This window comes from Mesoplodon bidens, assembly GCF_964165515.1.
Source record: "Mesoplodon bidens genome assembly, chromosome: 5".
In the NCBI taxonomy this organism is placed as follows: domain Eukaryota; kingdom Metazoa; phylum Chordata; class Mammalia; order Artiodactyla; family Ziphiidae; genus Mesoplodon; species Mesoplodon bidens.
Genome location: NC_138161.1, coordinates 2,777,765 through 2,798,773, shown reverse-complemented (window position 1 = coordinate 2,798,773; position 21,009 = coordinate 2,777,765). Strand labels below are relative to the sequence as shown.

General features: G+C 48.8%; 1 protein-coding gene across 3 annotated transcripts in view; it reads left to right on the top strand.

The window, feature by feature from the left end:
* AGPAT3 (1-acylglycerol-3-phosphate O-acyltransferase 3) overlaps positions 1-21,009 on the top strand; it is a 91,252-nt gene that overhangs the window by 17,166 nt on the left and 53,077 nt on the right. The window contains exons 1-2 of one of the 3 annotated variants that reach the window (XM_081234749.1): positions 6,352-6,582; positions 6,897-6,962. The exons of 1 other annotated variant lie outside the window; for it this stretch is intronic. The gene's annotated coding sequence lies outside the window, so the exon portion shown is untranslated. Of the gene's footprint in view, positions 1-6,351; positions 6,583-6,896; positions 6,963-21,009 lie in introns of those variants that run through there. One more of the 3 variants, XM_081234748.1, reaches the window with a different exon arrangement.

The window sequence follows — 21,009 nt, the reverse complement described above, 5'->3', positions numbered from 1 at the left end:
CAATTTTTAAATTGAATTTTAAAAATTAATTAATTTTCGGCTGCGTTGGGTCTTCATTGCGGTGCGCGGGCTTCTCATTGCGGTGGCTTCTCTTTGTTGCGGAGCACGGGCTCCAGGCACACGGGCTTCAGTAGTCATGGCTCGCGGGCTCTAGAGTGCAGGCTCAGTTGTTGTGGCGCACACACTCAGTTGCTCCGTGGCATGTGGAATCCCACACCAGGGATCGAACCTGTGTGCCCTGCGTTGGCAGGCGGATTCTTAACTACTGCACCACCAAGGAAGTCCATCATTTCTATTAATTTTTACTTTATATGTTTGCGGCTGTGTTATATGAATGACACCAGATTTTAAATTGTATCTTTTTTATGAATGAAGTATCTGTCATATGAAGTGATTGTCCATCTCTTCTAGTGTTTTTTGCCTGTAAGTCTGCTTTGTCTGAAATTCATGTAGCTGAACCTTTGGGTAGTACTTGCCTTGTGTACTCTTTCTATTCTTTTATTTTTAACCCTTTTGTATTTTTATGTCTTCGATGTACCTCATAAACAGCATATAATTAAAGTGGGTTTTCTTTAACTGAAGTTTGATACTCTCTTTAAAATATTCTGACAATTAAAATTTTTTTCAACTGGAGTCTTTATTTGGTTTACTTTAAATGTAATTACAGATAGATTTGAGTTTAAAGCTACCATCTTATATTTTACTGACTGTTTTATCTGTGCTATGTTTATTTTTTCTTTCCTTCTCCTTGCTTGCTTTTTTTGAATTGATGATTGATCCTTTCTTTTTTTCTTTGTTTCTTTCTTTTTTTTTTTTTTTTGACCGCTACCACTAGGAAGTTATAGACTCTTTCTGTTCCTTTGATGGTTTTCCCAGAAATTACAACATTCTTACTTATTAAACGTCTACAATTAACAAGTACTTTACCTTTCAGGGGGGATCCAAGGACTGAGATCACCCCTACGTTTCCCTTCCAACTCATGTGTTATTGTGTATTGAATGTTTTTAACCTCACAGACCTTTGTTGCTCTGTCCTTAGTATGATGTCTGTTTTTGATCCGTAGATATATCTGCCACTTTCTTTGCTCTTTATTCTTTTCTCATCTTTGACTTTCCATCTGAGATCACTTCTTCCTGCTTGAAGTGTACGTGCATTAGAAATTCCTTTAGTTCGATTCTGACGGTGGCAAGCTTTCCCCACTTTTGTTTAGTTTTCCCTGCTCCTTCAGAGACGCATTTGCTGGTTGTAGAATCTGGGTTGCCAGTCGGGTCCTTTTATCATGTTGATGACAGCCTGTGCTGGCCATTGACGTCCTTCATATGTGAACAAATCATTGTCAGGGTGTCTCTCCTTTGCAGGTAATCCGCCTTTTTTCTCTGGCTTCTGAGATCAAAATTAAAAGCCTTTGTGCTTCAAGAAAGTGAAAAGACAACCCACAGGATGGGAGAAAATATTTGCAAATCACACATCTGACAAGGGGCTCGTACCAAAATGTAGAAAGAGTTCTGACAAGGCTGAGCGGTCGGTGCCTGAGTGCCAGGATGGAACGTCTCAGGAAGGGGCAACAGTGGGGAAGGCCCTGCCACCTGCCGCTGGTTCTGAGCTGCGCCCTCCTGCCTTGTGCTGTCGTCCCCGCCCGGACCCCCTTCCATCTACCCACGTGCAGGAGAGTCGCTGGTCATCTTTCCACACGTTGCAGGCATCTCCATTCTGTGCAGCTGCAGCCTCTGCTTCTGACGTGCTGATCAGCGCTTCTCAGCTAAGGTGCAGTGGTCACATCTGCTAGCGCTGCCCACTATGGATGAGTGAGAAATGGAATGAAAACGCAAGATCCCAACATCCACATCTAGCCATGATGGGATGAAAGGGACCAGACCGCACATCCCACCTTAAACAAAGGAAAACAAACAAAAGTGTGTGAGGCTACCGACTTCACACATGCACAGCAGGAGCACCGGACAGTGACCCCACGAGAGGGTGTGAGTGGGGCACCCCTCTCCCAGCTTATCACCGGCAGCGGCCAGCTGAGCACAGGGAGGGCAGGTGGAGACAGAGGCTGGTGTTCAGGGACTCCGTGAAGGCTGGAATTTGTGGGGATACTGGAGAGGATAGGATTGCATGACTCAGGAGCTCTAGAGAGCTGAGAATGGTACCCCCCGCCTCGTTCTTAGACGGTGGTGATCTGCGCACGTGGGTGGGATGCCACCAAGGTCGGGGGAGCCTGGAAAGGAGTAGATAGAACCGTTCCCTCAGTTCACACGGGCTGTGAATGAAGTTGCGTTCTCACCAGCTAGGTGGAAAGACCTCACAGCTCAGAGGATGTCGGGTAGGCACCTCAGAGGCCATCGCCTCCCCCACAGATGCAAGCTTACTCAGGACCCACAGAAACAAAGCTTGGGAAGGTCAAATAACTCTGAGAAAGTTAATGACACTCCCAAAGAAAGCCTGACAATATTTGAGGGACCACAACAAGCTCATCCCCCGACACACCATGTTCACAGTGTCCAGGAACCAAGCAAAAATGACTTGTCATGCAAACAGGTGGGAAAACATAACCCAGAAGTCGAGAAAAATCAACTAGAAACAGATCCAGGTGGATCCACAACTATCCATATGGTAGAATTAGCATAGAAGGATGCTAAAAATGTCTGTTATAAATGTGTTCCATGTGTCCAATGACACAGAGAAAATATGCACAGAATGAGGAGAAAATAGAAGATATAAAAAAGACCCAAATCTTCTAGAGAGGAAAATGCACTGAGCGGGGTTCACAGTGGGTCAGACACTCAGACCCAATATTTATCTTCAGTATTCTTGAAGACATATCACTAGAAACTTTCTAAAATGAAACACAGGAAAAGGGCAGGGAAAAAAAACAACAGCATCAGTGGAACCATAAAAAGAGGGATAACAAACATGAAATTGAATTCAGAAAAGAGGTGTGTGTGATGGAAAATATTTGAAAAAAGTAATGGCTAAAATTTTGCAAATTTGATGAAAACTGATTTTTAAGAAGATCAATAAATCCCAGGCAGAAGAAACATGAAGAGAACTATACCCACGTACATCAGAATCAAATTTTTGGAAATCTTAGTCAGAAGATCTGAAAAGCAGCCAGAGGCAAAAACCTACACTGTACAGAGGAAACAGAGATGCAGTCACAGTGGACTTCTTGTCAGAAGTGGTGCAATTCAGAAGAGGATGGAAGGGCATCTTCAAGATACAGAAAGAAAAAAAGCTTCAGCCTACAGTTCTGTAGCTAACAGAGTCTCTTTCCAAAGTGAAAGCCAAATAAAGACTTTTTTAGACATTTAACAGCTGAAAAAAATTTATCACCAGCTGACTTGAACTCCAGAAAATATAGAGGAAGTCCTCTGGGGACAAGGAAAGTGACACCAGACAGGAATTCGGATCTGAAGGAATAAAGAGCAGCAGAAATGCAGGAAAATGTAAAAGACGTTTGTCCTCTCATTTAAAAAAGTCCTTTAAAAGATACTTTACTGTTTAAAATAAAAGTACTAACAATGTGTTATAGAGTTTATAAGTAGAAGTAAGAGGTATGGCAGTAATATAGCCGAAAATCTGGAAGTGGGAAAATGGAAACTAGTAAAGTTCTTAAAATACATGTGAAGTCTTATAATATTGTTGGAAAGTAGACAGTGATACACTAAGGATATACATTGTAAATTCTAGGGCAACCATCAAAAAAACAGCAAAGAGGTATAGCTAATCAACTAATAATGGAAATAAAATGGAATCTTAAAAAAATCCCTAATCCAGAAGAAGACAGAAAAAAGGAGAAAATGAAACAAACAAATCCAGATAGGACAGATAGAACAATAATAGATTTAATCCCAACCATATCAATAATCACATCAAATATGGATGGCCTGAAAACTCCAAATAAAAGGCATTTTGTCAGAGTGTCAGAGCAGAGGGAAAAGATTAGGTAAAAGTGCTTTCCACATTAAATATGAAGACAGAGATAGGTTAAAAGTAAAGGGTTGGAGAGATAGATAGCATGCCAACATGAATCACAAGATAGCCCAAGTGGATATATTAAAATCAGACACGTTATATTTTCAGGACAAGAAATATTGCCAGGGAAGAGAATGTCTCCTCATAGTGATAAAAGGGGTCGGTTCATCAAGAGAACATAAAATATTGAATATATGTGCACTTAACAAGAGCTTCAAAATACATACTGCAAAAACTGATAGAACTGAAAGGAGAATTAGACAAATCCACAATTACAGTTGGAGATTTCAACACTCCTCTTTCAATAACTGACAGAACAAATAGACAGAAAATCAATAAAGATAGAGAAGACTTGAATAACACCATCAATCAGTTTGACTTGACTGGTGTTGATAGAACACCCATCCAACAACAGCAGGGCACATATTCTTTGCAAGTACACATGGAGCTTTCACCAAGGTAGACCAAATTCTGGCCCATGAAAAAAATCTCAGTAATTGAAAAAGGACTGAAACCATACAAAGTATTTTCTGTGACCAACAAAGAATTAAACTAGAAGTCAGTAATTGAAAGATATCTGGAAAAATCCTCAAATATTTGAAAACTCAATAAAGACACTTTAAATAGCCCATGGTCAAAGAAAAAGTCACAAGGGAAGTTTGATAACATTATGAACTGAGTGAAAGTTAAAACGTAAGGTATCAGAATTTGTGGAATGCAGGTAAAATAGTGCTTAGGCATCTATAGCATTAAATGATCGTATTAGAACATAAAGCAGCTCTCAAATCAATAATTTAAGCTTCAACCTTAAGAAAAAGTAAACAAAGGAAAGAAATAACAAAGAGCAAAAATCAATGAGATAGAAAACAAACGGTAGAAAAGTATCAATGAAACCGAAAGTTGGTTCTTTGAAAGAATCATTAAAATTGGTAAACCTCTAGTTAGACTGATCAGAAAAAAAAGAGAGAAGAAAAACTACCAAAATCAGAACTGAGAGGGGAAGAGTCACTAGAGATCCTAAGGGAATATTCTGCAATGTTCCATGCCAGGACATGTGACATCACAGATGCAAGGGACAAATTCCTGGAGCAAAAGAAATCACTAAAACGTATTCAAGTCAAAATAGCTAACCCAGGGCTTCCCTGGTGGCGCAGTGGTTGAGAGTCCGCCTGCCGATGCAGGGGACGCGGGTTCGTGCCCCGGTCCGGGAAGATCCCACATGCCGCGGAGCGGCTGGGCCCGTGAGCCATGGCCGCTGAGCCTGTGCGTCCGGAGCCTGTGCTCCGCCACGGGAGAGGCCACAACAGTGAGAGGCCCGTGTACCGCAAAAAAAAAAAAAAAAAGTGAAATTCTTAGGGATAAATATAACAAAATAGTGCCAAGAGAAATTAAAGCAGACCTAAATAAATGGGGAGCTATACTATGTTAATGGACCACAGGACCCAATGTTACTAAAATGTCAATTCTACCAAAACTGTTATATAGATTCAGTGCAATCACAATCAAAATCCTGGCAAGGCTTTTTGTAGAAATTTACAAGCTTATTCTAAAATTTACATTGGAAATGTAAGGACCTAGGAGAGCTCCAATAATTTTGAAGAGGCAAAGAAAAGAGTGCCTGGCTTTAAAAGACTTCCTCTACTTCTGTGGTAATCTAGACGTTGTGGAACGGCAAAAATGTATACATGCAGATCATTGGAACGGAGTAGATTCCAGAGACTCACCCACACATTTATAGTAAGTTGATTTCCAACAAAAGTTTCAACATAATTCAATGGGAAAGTGATAGTATCTTCAACAGCTGGTGCCAGGACTATTGGACAGCTATGTGCAAAAACAGTGAACCTTCGCCCGACTTTGTCCCGTATTAAAAATTAACTCAGAATGGTCTGGTCGCCCAGACCTAAATACGAAAGCTAAAGCTATAAGGTTTATAGAAGAAAAAAAATGTTGTATTTGCATACAGTGTACTATTATTCAGCCTTAAAAGCAAAGTTATGACACATGCTATGACCTGAATGAACCTTGAGGACATTATGTTCAGTGAAATAAGCCAGACACCAAAGGACACATACTGTGTGACTCCATTTATATGAGGTCCTTAGAGTCATCAAGTTCAAAGGGACAGACAGCAGGACGGTGGGGGACAGGGCCTGGGGAGGGGATGGGAGTGAGTGTTTCATGGGGACAGAGTTTCAGTTCGGGAAGATGGAAAGTTCTGTGGATGGACAGTGGTGATGGCTCCACATCAGTGTGAATGGACTTAACCCCACTGAACTGTACACTGTAAAATGGTTTAAATGGTGATGTGTATGTGTATTTTACCACAGTTCAAAATAAACAAAAACAGGGACTGAAATTAGCCAATAGGCCTGGGTTTGGCTTTATCAATGGCAGACTGGGCTGGCCTGGGGAGAGCCCCTCCCGCAGGGTTAGTGGGTTTGGGAGGGAGGAGAGTGCAGGCGAGGTCGGCACAGTTGCTGTCCTGGGAACGGGAGCCTCGGCGCCCAGAGGGGCCGGGAGGCCTGGAGGCTGTTCTGCTCCTTGTCCATCCATCCAGGAGGTGGCCTACCTTCAGCTGTTCCTGCGAGCCTGCAGGGGAGGTTGAAATTGCTTCGCTGTCCGTCCTGGGGTGTGGTCTCTGCATCTCTCCTGTTCAGTTATGGGCCATCTGTTGGGCCTTCTTGTCAGGCGGGGGGAAGTAACAGCATTGGGAAAGGCCTGATAGGCTGTGTCCCTGGTGTTTGCTTAAGTTAGTGGACCATTCAGGTCATCGGGACCTGAATCAAGTTCATTCATGACTGTCTGCTTCCCTGATGTGCAGTCTTTTTGATTTTAAAGTAACTGCGTGTAGTTTATTCACTGGGTATTTTTCCAGTCCTGCCGAAGTACATTTGTGTTTGTCTTTAACTCTCAGGCCTTCAAGTTGGAAACCTCTGAGGACGATTGCTCACCCCGCTGACCCTGCTGACCCTGGGCCGCGGTGAGTCAGGAGAGGGAGGCACCTGATGCTTGAGCCGCGTGCGTGTGTGCGTGTGTGTGCACACGTGTGTTGATTCCTGTTCCCTGGAGCAGCCCTGGAGTGGGTCCTGCCCCAGTGGTCTGGACCTGACTGTCGGCAGACACAGAAGTCTATCGCCTTGAGAGCCAGGCTCGCTGATCCAGCTTCAGTGACATTGAAGGGACTGAGCAGGGCACAGCCGGGCCTTAACACATTGTTGGATTTTCTTAAAGGGGTATACACTTTAAAGTTTTCTTACAGCCAAAGGATATTTATTGTAATCAGAATACAAATGAAAAAGTCCCGGTAACGCGGTTCCCCTTCTGTTCGTTCATGGAGGGATGAGTGAAGGGGCCAAGCTAAAACTGCTGCTGGGTGGAGGGCATCTCGGGAAGTGAAGAATGGGCGGCCCCCTAGCAGAGCTGGACCCGGCTTTTGTTAGCAGACCTGGAAGCCCGTGAGTCTTTGGAGATGGACGTAGCTGTCCAGCCGAGTTGTCCAGGGCTGGACTGTGGCCTGGAGGTCAGGGAGCATGTTTACCATCAGGATGTTCTGCTCCTGTGGGTAGTTCCTCCGGGAAGCTCAGTGGTCGTCAGCAGCTGTGGCAGAGAGCACTGGTCAGGTGGCCTTGGTTCCTCCGGGGCTGAGGACAGAACCTGGCCGCAGAGTGACCGCCAGTGACCCGGCCCTCTCCCGTGCTCCCGTGTCCTGGCTTCGGGCCGTCCAGGTCCTGCCTTTCAGGCTCCACGCTGACCTCACCTTCTGCGCGCAGACGCGTTCTCAGGGATCTGCCGCGTTAGGTGACTGAGTGACAGGTTCCTTTTGTATTAATCCAGCCTTGACCAGAAGGCCTCCCCCTGCCATTTCTTCTTTGGACCCAGGAGACATCTGTCACTTAAAGTGCTTTCTGCAGAGAGCGAGTCCAGCCATTATGTTTGGAAGTTTATAAGTTTCACTGGGATCCCAGCTCCTGGTGGGCAGGCAGTTTCCCCTCGTGTGTAATAGTTACACGGTGTTCTGATAGCGACTAGCCTAGCCGGTTAAGAACAAGCTCTGGGGATGTGAACAGGATGAATGCAAGCCGGTGTCAGTCGCATACTTTTTATATTTATCGTCATGACTTATTGAAAATAATGTTGCTTAAATGTATGAGTGGAGCACTGCAGTTACAATTACTCTGTTTAGTGTCTCTTTATAATTAAGTATTTTACTATGAGTGCTCATTGGATAACTGGAAATATAAATGTGACTACATGGCAGCTCTCAGCTACCCGGTTCGCTGAGCAGGTAGCTCACCTCCCAACATTCTGAATCAACAAAAGTTTATTTGCTTCTTTTGCTCATTATTGATTGAGTACACAGCTTGTGGTTTTAGCTGTTAAATTGTTGCAAGCTTCTGTTCTGTGCAAAAGAAAATCAGACTACATTGTATCCTAAAGTTGAGCTCTCCATGTATTCCTTTCCTTTTGAATATCATTTGGCAGTGGGTGAACTATACTTGGGGCTAAAAGGATTCTCTCCCTCTAACTGCCACTGCCCAGGATGTGGCCTGCGATGGCCACGGGGGCTGTGGGTGGCACCAAGAGCCTTTTGATGTGTGAAGCATGTCACGTCCTCCGCGGCAGGCATGTATCGTCAACACTGGTTTGTTTCTGGAGGACAGTGACCGGGGGGCCCTGGTCATCAACCAGACCTCTCCCAGAAAGATGGGATTGGGGGAGGTTGGAGATGGAAATCAGTTTGCTCTCCCTCAAAGTTCTTTAGCAATTGAGGGCTGGGAAAAGGGACGGGGAGAAGAGTGGCAAGTGGAGACGTGCTTTTCAGCTCCGGGACAGTCAGACTTATAACCAAGCATCCAGCAAGATTAACTCAACATTTACAAAAAGAAATGACTTTTCAGTTACGCATGTACAACTTACCACTTTTTAGAGGCAGGTAAGATATAACCCCCGCCCCTGCCGCCCAAGCTAGTAATCATCAGTATTGAAACTTAAAGCAAATCATTCGTTTGTGACCTGAACCGGCACCTCTCAAAAGATGTCCAAATGTCTAATAAACATCTGAAAAGATGTGCAACTTAATTAGTCATCAGAGAAATGGAAGTTACAAACCCCAGTGTGGTTTGATGAGTGGAAGGATGAGGTGAGTGGACCAGGGTGGGGGGCAGCGGGGCTCATCCATCACGCTTTTTTTTTTTAACATTTATTTTATTTTTAAAAATTTATTCATTTTACTTTTGGCTGCGTTGGGTCTTCATTGCTGCACGCAGGCTCTCTCTAGTTGTGGTGAGCGGGGGCTACTCTTTGTTGCAGTGCATGGGCTTCTCATTGTGGTGGCTTCTCTTGTTGGGAGCGCAGGCTCTAGGCGCACGGGCTTCAGTAGTTGTGGCGCGCGGGCTCCGTAGTTGTGGCTCGTGGGCTCTAGAGCGCAGGCTCAGTAGTTGTGGCTCGCGGGCTTAGTTGTTCCGCGGCATGTGGGATCTTCCCAGACCAGGGCTCTAACCCGTGTCTCCTGCACTGGCAGGCGGATTCTTAACCACTGCGCCACCAGGGACGCCCCTCATCCATCACTCTTATCATTGCTATCACGCGTGTCGGCTCTGAGCTGAGCACTTAAACATCCCTCACTGTTCAGTTCTCTTCCCATAGTGCGGAGCGAATGTTACTTGTGTTTTTCTGATGAGGACGCAGGCTCAGGATGAGTCCTTTGCCTGTGCTCACGAGTGGCCCCCTGGGGTTCAGAGGGCAGGTGTATGTGGTCCTGTCCCTGGTGGCCCCTGGCACCCTGGTGGACACTTGTGCTGGTCATCAGGTCCTGCGCCAGCCGTGCAGGATGTGCGGTTGCTGCCCAGGAGGGAGAGGCTGGGGGAGAAGCCGGGAGAGCGCTAGGACCTTGGCTGTGCGGACCCTTGGGCTCTGGGACCTGAGAACGCCCGCCTCCAACGTGGTCCCAAGGCAGCATGCTTAGCGGCTGGCTCTGTGGCCCCCTCACTGATGAATGGTAGAACAAACAAAACATCTCTCCTACATAGCTTATTGCAATTTTAGCTCCCACGAGTTTTCCATTAACTTTTCTTACAAGTTTTAAGATGACTGGAAGGTTTCCCTTAGTCTTTCTTAGGTACTGATGCTGAAACAGTGCCTTTCCCTCCCCCGCTGTGGCCCACGTGGACTGCAGACTCAGAACTCAGTCCAGGGGGTGGAGGGAGGGGGGCAGGGGGAGGGGCTGTGAGGGCGGCCGAGGTGGGAGGCCCCCGTGTGCAGCCCCCTGCATGGCCGTGTTTGAGGACGGGTTCTCTTTGCTCTAAAGGCGACACGAGGGGCCGAGCAAAGGGCTCAGACTTCGACGGGCCAAGTTGTGTCTGGAGGAGCCTGGTATCCTGCAGGATAAGCTTTTACCCTTAAAAAACAGTCTTAACAGTGTTCAGCATAATTGTTTAGACTTCGTAACCGCTGGAGAGACAGAAGGTTGGAGGTTTATAAGCCAGCAGGTAATTTTTTGTTAATATTTAAATCTTAATTAAAGAAGCGATACGTGCTTATAAAAGTTAAACACAGAACCAAACCTAATAAGTAATCAAAATTCCATTCTTTACTCCCTCCCAAATCCCACCCTTCTTCCTGGAGGGAACCAGTATAAATGGTTTGTGGTTTATCCTTTCAGAGCTTGTCAAAATACACGTAAGAACACACAGGCACAGAGTTTCTAAAAATGTGTTTATGTGTCATGATATCCATCTGTGCAACTTAATTTTAACTTGCTTGGGGGTCTTTTACTACACATAGATCTACCTCATTTAAAAAGAGTTAGCTTCCTCTTTTATGCATGTTCTAAAGGGCATGGCTGTATATACACATACGCACACACGCGCACACGCTTTATAAGGAGTCTGGGTGATGGTTCCAGAGCACAGTTACCCGGTTATCAGTTTCTTAGAGCCAGAGTGTGCTTTCAAGACTTGAGATGTGTTTGTGTGTCTCAGAAAGTGTCATAACTGGCACACTCATTCTTGTATTGAGGGGCTGGGGGGTGTTGGGTAAGCGCAGTGGGGACAGTCCTCTGGGAGGGTGGTGATGGGCCTCGAGGCTCTGCAGTGTCTGAGCGGCCCCGCCCGGCCCAGATGCCTGACCTGCTGGAAGGTGGACTTTGCCCCCTGCCCGTGTGGAGTCTCTGGCTGGTGATGTTTGTAAGTTGGAGGGGTGGGCGTGGGTAGGCTCTACATGGACAGTGGCCTGGGCCGGATTCCCTCTCCACTGAGGAGGGTCTGTTTTCTGGAACATTCCAGGCTGCGTTCCTGTCGCTGGTCCACATATAAAGGGCTGTGCGCACACGTGGTTACGCGCGCTTTATCGCCTGGTCACCAGCGTTCGGTAGCAAAGCCGGGTCCTTCAAGCATCTAAAGTGCAAGCACAGCAGGAGCAGAAACGGGCCGGGGCCTCCACCTGGCTCTGCTTGGCCACAAGGCCACCGTGTCCCACAGACGCCGTCTGCCTGGCTTCTCCTTATCTCTCGGTGAATAGAACTGAAAGTGGAAGAATCCTCTCAAGCCAAGCGCTGTGCCTGAGCACCAGGACGCTTGCCGCCGGCTGGCCTGGGCCTGGAACAGGACAAGCGGGGATGGGCGTCCGGGGAAGCGCCTTCTGGAACCGCGAGTTCCCGCAGCCGTCTCGCGCACTTGGCTCTGGCCTTGCCTGAAGTTGTTTCACACTGGCTTGTGTGTGAATTGAAATTAGGAAGCGTGTCCATGGAAACATAGAAACCCCAGGACCAAGGTAGGCGAGGGACAGTCCAGCTTGCACAGCCCAGCACAGATGCTGGAGAGAGGCCTGGCCCGTGAGTGCCTGTCGGGTGGCGCGCGTGTGGCCCCTTCTCGGGGTTAGGACTGCTGTGCTGTCTTCCTGGTTCCCCCAGCGACGTGAGCTTCTCTCCGGGGAGCTGCTGGCTGGGAGCAGACCCAGGAGGAGGGAGGCCCTGCCCGGCTGCCCACACGCCGGAACCCTCGCTGCCCCCTTGCTATCGCCAATAACCTGTCTCAAGAACTTCCTGGATTTTCCGTGTAGACAGTAATATCACCTACAAGTGACGAAAGCTGGTTTCCTTCTTTTTAACCCTGATTTCTCTTATTTCTTCCCTTGTCTTATCACCGTGGCTGCAGTGAGCTTTCTGGGGAGTAGGGGCCTTGATGCCGGACGTCCTTAGACAGTTACGGGTGTTGCTGGGCATCGTCAGCTGCTTTTCCTGAATCTCATGAAATAATCGTGTTGTTTTTCTTCTTTTGTCTCTGTTGACAATCACTAGACTAATTGATTTTCTATGGTAGACCATTCCTGTGTCCTGGCATAAACCAAATTTGGTCATGATGTTTTGGGGTTTTTTTTTAACTATGTGACTGGAATCAGTTTGCTAAGGTATATTTATTGAGAATGTCCAGTCTGTGTTCATGTATCTGATTGGCCTGTTAAGTAACAGGCGTCTTGTCTTTTTCCTGATGCTTGCTGGATGCCTCTTGTGTTTCTCCATCAAGTAAATGCTGATTTGGAGTCTTAGATGTTATCACCTCAAGGAGAAGTACAGGGCGAGTCTGTCATCTTAGGGGGAAGCATATAATGAGTGTATGTAATCATTTTAAATTGCTCCTACTTTATTGAGTGTTCTTGTCAGGGAGTGAGGTTAGATTTTGTTAAAGTATCTGCCCAGAATTCTTTTTAAAGAAATATAATGGATTTTATTAATAGATTTCCTCCTATCAGACCATCCTTGCTCTCATGGAGCAGACCTCACTTGGTCATGGTGCATTATCTTTTTAATGTGCTGTTAGATTCTGTTTGCTAATTTTAGAGGAATTTTTGTACTTATATTCGTAAGTAAAGAGCAGTGGGTCTCAAACTTTTGGTCTCTTTACACTCTTAAAAAATTATTGAGGACCCTAAAAAGCTTTTGTTTTTGTGAGTTATATCTACTGTGGTTCTCAGCTGGGGGGGATCCTTCCCCCACCCAAGGGGACATTTGGCAACATCAGAGATGCTTTTGGTTGACACACTGGCGTGGTGGGGCATCTCTACTGGCATCCAGTGGGTAGAAGTTAGGGATGCTGCTGAATGTCCTACAATGCACAGGACAGTCCCCTGACAGAAGAGTATCTGGTCCCAAATGTCAATAGTGCCGCAGCTGAGAAACCCTGCTCTTGATAGGTAATCGTTTAGAAATCAACACAGAACATTAAAAAATTTTATTTAATAATTCATTTAAAAGAGCAGCAATAAACCCATTACATGTTAACATAAATAGCATTTTTTAATGAAGAGGAACTGTATTTTCCAAAACTGAAAAAAAAATGTAATGAGGAGAGGGCCATTATTTTATATTTCTACAATGTAATTAATCTCTCAGGCATCTGAGCTAATAGGAGACCCCTGAAATATCTGCTTCTGCATTCAGTCTGTTTTACTGTGTTGCTTGGTGGAGCTATGCGATGAAAATTCTGCTTCACCAAGTATGTGCTTGGAAAACAGACGACTCTCAGACTCCCCCCACCCCACCCCGGGGTCCTCACATCACACTTGAGAACTGTTGATTTAGACAAGTTCCCTTCTTTCTGCTTTCACTCTCACATTGTGGATTCAGCATCACACTTCCTTCATAAAAAGGCATTTGGAAATTTCCTTCCTTCTCTGTGTTCTGGAGAATGTTAAGTTGTGTCAAGATAATCTGTTCTTATAGGATTGGTAGATTTCTCCTCTGAGTCATCTGGGTTTGGTATCTTTCATTAGAGGTAACTCTGACAGACAACTCTTTTAATTCTATAAAACTAGGTCTGGGGCTTCCCTGGTGGTGTAGTGGTTGGGAGTCCGCCTGCCGATGCAGGGGACACAGGTTCATGCCCCAGTCTGGGAGGATCCCACGTGCCGTGGAGCGGCTGGGCCTGTGGGCCATGGCCGCTGGGCCTGCGCGTCCGGAGCCTGTGCTCCGCAATGGGAGAGGCCACGGTGGTGAGAGGCCCGCGTACCGCCAAAAACAAAAACAAAAACAAAAAAAACCTAGGTCTGTTCAGACTTTCTATCTTTTCTGTGGTCACTGTTTCTGTAAATTTTTTTCTCTTAGAAAATTATCCACGTCATCCAAGTTTTCAAGTTTATTTGCATAGAGATGTACAATTATTTCCGTGATTTTTTAAAAACTTTATTTTTTGATGGTTTTTCTCTCTTTTCTTATTTTATGTATTTTTATTGCTCTAGGGGGTGTATCTGTTTTATTAATTTAAAAAAATTATTTATTTATTTTTGGCTGTGTTGTGTCTTCGTTTCTGTGCCAGGGCTTTCTCTAGCTGTGGCCAGCGGGGGCCCCTCTTCATGGCGGTGCGCGGGCCTCTCACTGTCGCGGCCTCTCCCGTTGCGGAGCGCAGGCTCCAGACGCGCAGGCTCAGTAGTTGTGGCTCATGGGCTTAGCTGCTCTGCAGCACGTGGGATCTTCCCAGACCAGGGCTCGAACCCGTGTCCCTTGCATTGGCAGGCAGATTCCCAACCACTGCGCCACCAGGGAATTTTTTTGAAAACCAGTTTTTAAAGATTTAACTATTATAATGCTTTTTTTTCTAACTCACTTTTTGCTTTTACCTTATTAATTCCTTCAGTTACTTTTGTAATTCTAACTTTCTGAATTGGAGGCTTAACTCTCTTATTTTCATGCTCTCATTTCTAAAGATTTAAAGTATTTAATGTGATAAATTTTCCTCCAAGCACTGCTTTAGTTTTCATTATGTTTTCTAGAAATTCTGCAGTTTGGGTTTCTACTTCCCCTGGAGAGGAGCGTCTAAGAGGAAAATATTCATATTTGGGGCGGGCGGTGGGGTGGGAAAAAGGCCTTTTCTGTTTCCTGATTTCCAGGCAATATTGTTTGTGTATTTTTTTTTTTTTTTTTTTTGCAGTACGTGGGCCTCTCACTGCCGTGGCCTCTCCCGTTGCAGAGCACAGGCTCTGGATGCGCAGGCTCACGGGCCCAGCCGCTCCACGGCATGTGGGATCCCCCCAGACTGGGGCACGAACCCACGTCCCCTGCACCGGCAGGCGGACTCTCAACCACTGCGCCACCAGGGAAGCCCTGTTTGTGTTTTAATTACTGTTTGGGATTTGTTGAAAATTTCTTTGTTGCTTAATTTATGGGCACTGTTCATGAATGCTTCTATGAGCAATTGAGAGAAAGTGTGTCTTCTCTTATCAAGTGCAGGGTTGGCTACCTGTCCTAAAGATCCACTTCATATGTCTGGCTGCTGCATCGTCTGTGGTCTCTCTTAGTTCTTGACCACTGTTCTTTCTTGGATTAAAAGAGATGCATAACATCTATTATTAGCATGCTTCGATTTGTTTCTATGGCATCCCTGTAATTTCTGCTTTATGAAAAGTAAAGCTGCATTATTTGGTACATATATATTAAACTTATATCTTCCTTGAGAATTTCAGTTTCTAGAATTATAAATAGTCCTGTGTTGTCTCACTAATTTCACGTGCCTGATATTTTATTCTCTGATATCAAGATTTTGAACCCTATTTTTTGGGCATTTCCCAGTATATATTTATTCATTATTTTCGACCCTGATGAATTGTTTTGGTTGAGGTATTCTGTTATACCTAGCAGAGCTGAATTTTTTTTCACAAGCCAGTATGAAAGTATATCCCTTTTTGTAGCTGATCTTAGCCCATTTGTATTGACTGATATGATCCATGTGTTTGGATTAGTGCTGTCCCTGTTTTGTGTATTTCAAGGGTAAATACAGATAGAATGGTGCCCATACATAAACACACTCACTGATTCTGTATGTGGTGTCTGTTCGTAGCCTTTCTGGTGTTTTGTTTTGTGTTTGGTGGTGCTGACCCGATAGATGGGAAAATGTGTTTGGCCTTAGTGGTCACCTAACACGAGTAGCTTTATGTCAGATCCTGGGTCCCCTCCTTCTGGATAATGTCTATTGTTTCTCTACTAGGAGTGACAGTAAGATGCCCTGAGACCTCCCCTCCCCGCGGCGTTCCTCTGCCTGGCACCTGCTCCCGACGCCCCTGCACGCGGGCTCCCCGTCAGTGTACCTGCTTCTGCCCGCCTGCCCTGCTTGGTTGCCATCCTGTCGGGTCAGCCGTCTCCACCTGGTCTTCTCTCTCCCCTGGAACACGCCAGAGCTCCTTCCGGTGGCCAGGCGGTGTCCTCCAGCCGTGTGGTGGGCACCAGTTCAGAACCACTTGTCCCCGTGTGCCAGCCCCCTTCATGGCTTAGGGCCTCCCTGCTTCAAGTCTGCTTCTCCATCTTACTGTGCCACGCCAGCGTTCTGCCCATGGGTGTTTGTCTGCGTGTCTTTCCTTTGCCTTCAGTGTCTGTCTTTCTGTGACATCGCGTCTTAGCTTGTCTCCTGTACGTCTAGCAGACAGCTGGAATTTTAGACTGCTCTTTTTTTTTTTTTGCGGTACGCGGGCCTCTCACTGTTGTGGCCTCTCCCGCTGTGGAGCACAGGCTCCGGACGCGCAGGCTCAGCGGCCATGGCTCACGGGCCCAGCCACTCTGCGGCATGTGGGATCTTCCCGGACCGGGGCACGAACCCGTGTCCCCTGCATCGGCAGGCGGACTCTCAACCACTGCGCCACCAGGGAAGCCCACGGCCTGCCTTTTTATCCTGTTCTTTCTCTATCCCAGACGCCCATACAGTTCTGATTGCAGCAGCCCAGCGGGTGTTGAAGTCCACAACCAGCTGTGACCACCACATTCACCCTCGCCTGCACCCCCAAGCGTGGGGACCATTCCCAGGGCAGCTTCCCCCACCGGCTCATTCTTCTGTGGGCGTGTGTGTGTCCCCCTGTGGGAGGGTGGGGCTCAGGGCTGCCCGTCCCATCCTGGCTCTGTGATGCCAGGAACTTGGCTTTATCAGGGCTTTATCACGGACTTCAGAGCAGCTCCGCTGTTTGGCGGCCACCAACAGCTTGTTTTCAGTTGATGGTTGTGCTTCTGTTAATCAGTAACCAGCCCCTGGCTGTTGTTTCTCTGAGGAGTCTCCAGGGGTCATGCTTGTGACCCCTGATCTCTGGAGTCTGGGGATGGGCCGGTGGGTGTCTGGGGAGGTGGGCGTGTGGTGGAGAACATTCCAGGAGCGCAGGGGGACGTCGCAGGAGACCAGCAGTAGGTCCGAGTGTCAGGATAGTCCTTTATGATTTCTCTGTATCTTGATGCTGTTTTTGTGAAGGTTTAACAAACACTTGATAGATTGTTGAGAGGATGCAGGCTTCTTCATTTGGGGTAAATGCTGTCTAGTGAAAACGATTTCCTCTTTAGTAAAAGAAAATCCTCACACCCCGGATCTGGGTGTGGGGAGCGAAAACTTGAGGAAGGAGGGAGTTTTAGTGGCTGGTGCCAGCAGAACGTGGGGGACATGGGACATCCATTTGGGTGTTTTTTCTCTGCTCTAGGTACCTCGTGTTGGACGTGCTAGAAAAATATCTCAACCAGCGAGCAACACGTGTTGTCTTTCTCAGAAGCCATGCTGCTCACAAAGGACCTGCCGTTTAATGCTTTGCAGTAAAGACAGACTCTGATCTGGGGTTTCCGGGACGGCTGGGAGGGTCTGTTGCTCTTTGGGTTTGGAGGCCTTGGTGTCCACTGTGGTTTGTCAGTGAGGATAGGACCTGGTCACCATGACTGTGCACCTGCCCAGGCCCCTAGGCGGGCCACCCCTGCAGGAGGTCAGGTGCCCAGGTGGGGGAGGGAGGCGCAGCGCCAAGCCTGCAGCGCGTCCATCACAGATCGCGTCCAGCAATCGCTAACCGTAGTGGAGGCCACGGGCCACGTGCCGCTTGGGGTCGGGGTGGGCGAACGCCTGCAGGCCTCGCTGCCTGTGGAGGCCCCGGGCCCCGGGGAGGCAGCACGGATCGACATGAGATGCGCGCGAAGCCCCACCTTCGGGCCATCTGTTCTCCGTCGATTTATAGGGCCCTTCTCGGTTCCCAGGGCGACGTTCCAGTGGGCGGTGGCACCGAGGTGGTGCAGACAGACAGACACCAAAATGCCGGGTGACAGGTGCTGCAAGGAACCTAGCTGGGGGTGTGTCAGAGTGACGGTGGGGTGGACGCTGCGGGGGAACAGACAGCCCCTCCTGGGGGGAGGGGCAGGAGGTAAAGGGCCCCAGCAGGAGCGCGCTGGAGCGGGGACAGACGGGCTGAGGGACGGCAGGACGGACACAGCACAGCGGGTGGGGAGCAGTGGAGTACGGACAGCGGGCCCAGCAGCTAGGCTGGGGGTTTGCTCTCGGTTCAGTGGGGCCCCCGGCAGAGGCCCGGCACCGTCATGGTCTCACCGGACAGCGGGGGCCCCGGCTCGCTGCAGACGGCGAGGGGCACGCGTGAAGGTCGGGAGAGGGGCCGGAGGGCAGCCCGGCTTGCGGGGTGGGGTGCGTGCGTGGTGCACACATGGGCGGGAGGGGTGCCTTGGCCGAGGGCGGGGAGCAGGTGTGTGGAGCGTCGGCCCCCACCCCACGTGCGGTGTGGCCACGCCTGGGCGGAGCCAAGTGCCGCCGGGAGACGCTGCTTCTGCTGGTGCTCCGCGCTGGGCCCGCCTGGCAGGACGTCTGTCCAGTGTCTTCCGCCACTTCGCAGGGTAGCCGTTTTCCAGGAGCTGTGAGTATCCTTGACCTTTGGCCTGAATTTGGTGGAAAGCGGTTGGCCTTTCCCCGTTTCTCTGTCCCCCCTTCTCACTGCTGTCCATGCCTTGGCGGCTCTAGGCTGCTGACCTGTACTTGTTCTTTCAGTGTGGGGGGCTGGTCAGGCCCCAGCTTTCAGTCTCCGAAAAGAAGAAGGAGGAGACGACAGCCACGGTCTCTTCCCGGATGGCCCCCCGCCTCCTCGGGGGCGGGTCCAGCTGGCCGTGGGCAGCAGCTCCCTCTGTCCTGGGCCCTGCAGCGGCTGCCCCAGGCCGCGCTCCTGGCCGCTCCTACCTTCCTGGCTCGTAGGGCACAGAGTTTGGGTCACTGGTGAAAAGCGCCCCTCCCTGGACCCAGGCAGGAAGCAGGATCCTCCCTCCCAGCCTCCTTGCAGCTCCTTCCTGGCCAACTGGGCGGGGCTGAGGGCAGGATAAAAGCCACCTCGTGGGACTCCGGTGCATACCGTGCTCCGGAGGCACCGAGGCACGGTCCTGCAGGCTGGCGCCCAGAGCCCACAGGTAAGGGCGGGGCCCACAGGTAAGGGCGGGGCTGGTGAGCTGCTCCCCAGCAGAGCCTTCCTCCTTCCCTGTGGTGGGGAGAGAGGATGGGAGTTCAGGGCCGTGCATCTCAGGCCCGCGGTCTCCAAGTCTGCACTCTCTGTGGGCTCCCCTCTTCCTAAGCCCTGGCTGCAGAAGAGTGGGGTTGGGTTAGTTGTTTATCCAGGGACCCCTCCCCACCTTGGCTGGCCTCGAAATTTGAAAATTTGCTCCTTTCCAACGCATGGAAGGTACCGCAGTTTGTCTGTCCTAAGCCTGAGCTTCAGGAGACGGGCAAGGACCGGGGACATTAGAGTTCTTGTTCTGATACGTCGTGTGCCCGACCCCAGTGCTTCACACTCGATGCTGGAGTCCGTCAGGCGGTCACAGCAGATTGGTTTCTGGGTCTGTAGTGTCTCCCTGGTCAGGGTGGTCAAGAGCTTTCTTCTGCCACAAATGTCATGTGAGTAACAGGAGCGACAGAGCCTGACGGTCCAACGTGAGACCCCGCGGCCCACACGCAGGTGCTGAGCCCTCGAAAGCTGAGGGGCCGTGAGAATTAAAAACATACACGGACTTCAAAGACCCAGACCAAGGGGTGATATACATCTCATTATTGCCTTTTTAATATTGACTGCATGTTAAAATGATGATATCTTGGCTATATTGGGTTAAATAAAAATACATCATTAAAGTGAATTTCACCTTTCACTTTTTTTTTTTTTTTTTTTTTTTGCGGTACGCGGGCCTCTCACTGTTGTGGCCTCTCCCGCTGTGGAGCACAGGCTCCGGACGCGCAGGCTCAGCGGCCATGGCTCACGGGCCCAGCCGCTCCGCGGCATGTGGGATCTTCCCAGACCGGGGCACGAACCCGTGTCCCCTGCATCGGCAGGCGGATTCTCAACCACTGCGCCACCAGGGACGCCCTCACCTTTCACTTTTTAAACGTGGAACTAGAACACTTAAATTACACGTGGGGCTCACGGTGCCTCCCTTGGCCAGCCTGCTTTGCCTGCGCCGGACGCTGAGTCTGCTGAGAGAGGAGGGGGGCCGATCGGCTGGCACTCCTGCTTCCGCCGGCTGAATGGCCATTTCTTCGGCCATTAATGCATCCATACGATGAAATACTCTGCAGCTGACTTTACAAGAATGAAATCGGTGATGCTGATGCTAACACTACTGGGCCCTGGACCGGTCCCTCATCCAGGTACTTTGCACAATTCGCTCATTTCACCTTGTCTTCCCCACTGTACAGATGAGGAAATGGAGGCTCAGAGAGGTGCGTAACTTCCTCAGGGTCACACAGCTCGTTGGTGGCGAGGCCAGGGTTCGAACCCAGGCAGTGCTCTCCGTGGTCTCCACTACTTTGGCAGAAGAGGAGAGGTTTGTACTGACCCGAAAGACTCTCCTGCTATAGTGCTTAGTCCACTCAGGCTGCTATCACAGACTCCCATAGACTGGGGGCTGATGAGAACAGACCTTTACTTCTCACAGTTCTAGATGCTGGAAGTTCAAGGTCAAGGTGCTGGGACTTCCCTGGTGGCGCAATGGTTAAGAATCCGCCTGCTCGTGCAGGGGGACACAGTTTCGATCCCTGGTCCAGAAAGATCCCACATGCCACAGCTACTGAGCGTGCTCTCTAGAGCCCGTAAGCCACAACCACTGAGCTCACGAGCCACAACTACTGAAGCCCGCGCGCCTAGAGCCCATGCTTCGCAACAAGAGAAACCACTGCAGTGAGAAGCCCGCACCCCGCAACGAAGAGTAGCCTCCGCTCGCCGCAACTAGAGAAAGCCAGCGTGCAGCAATGAAGACCCAATGCAGC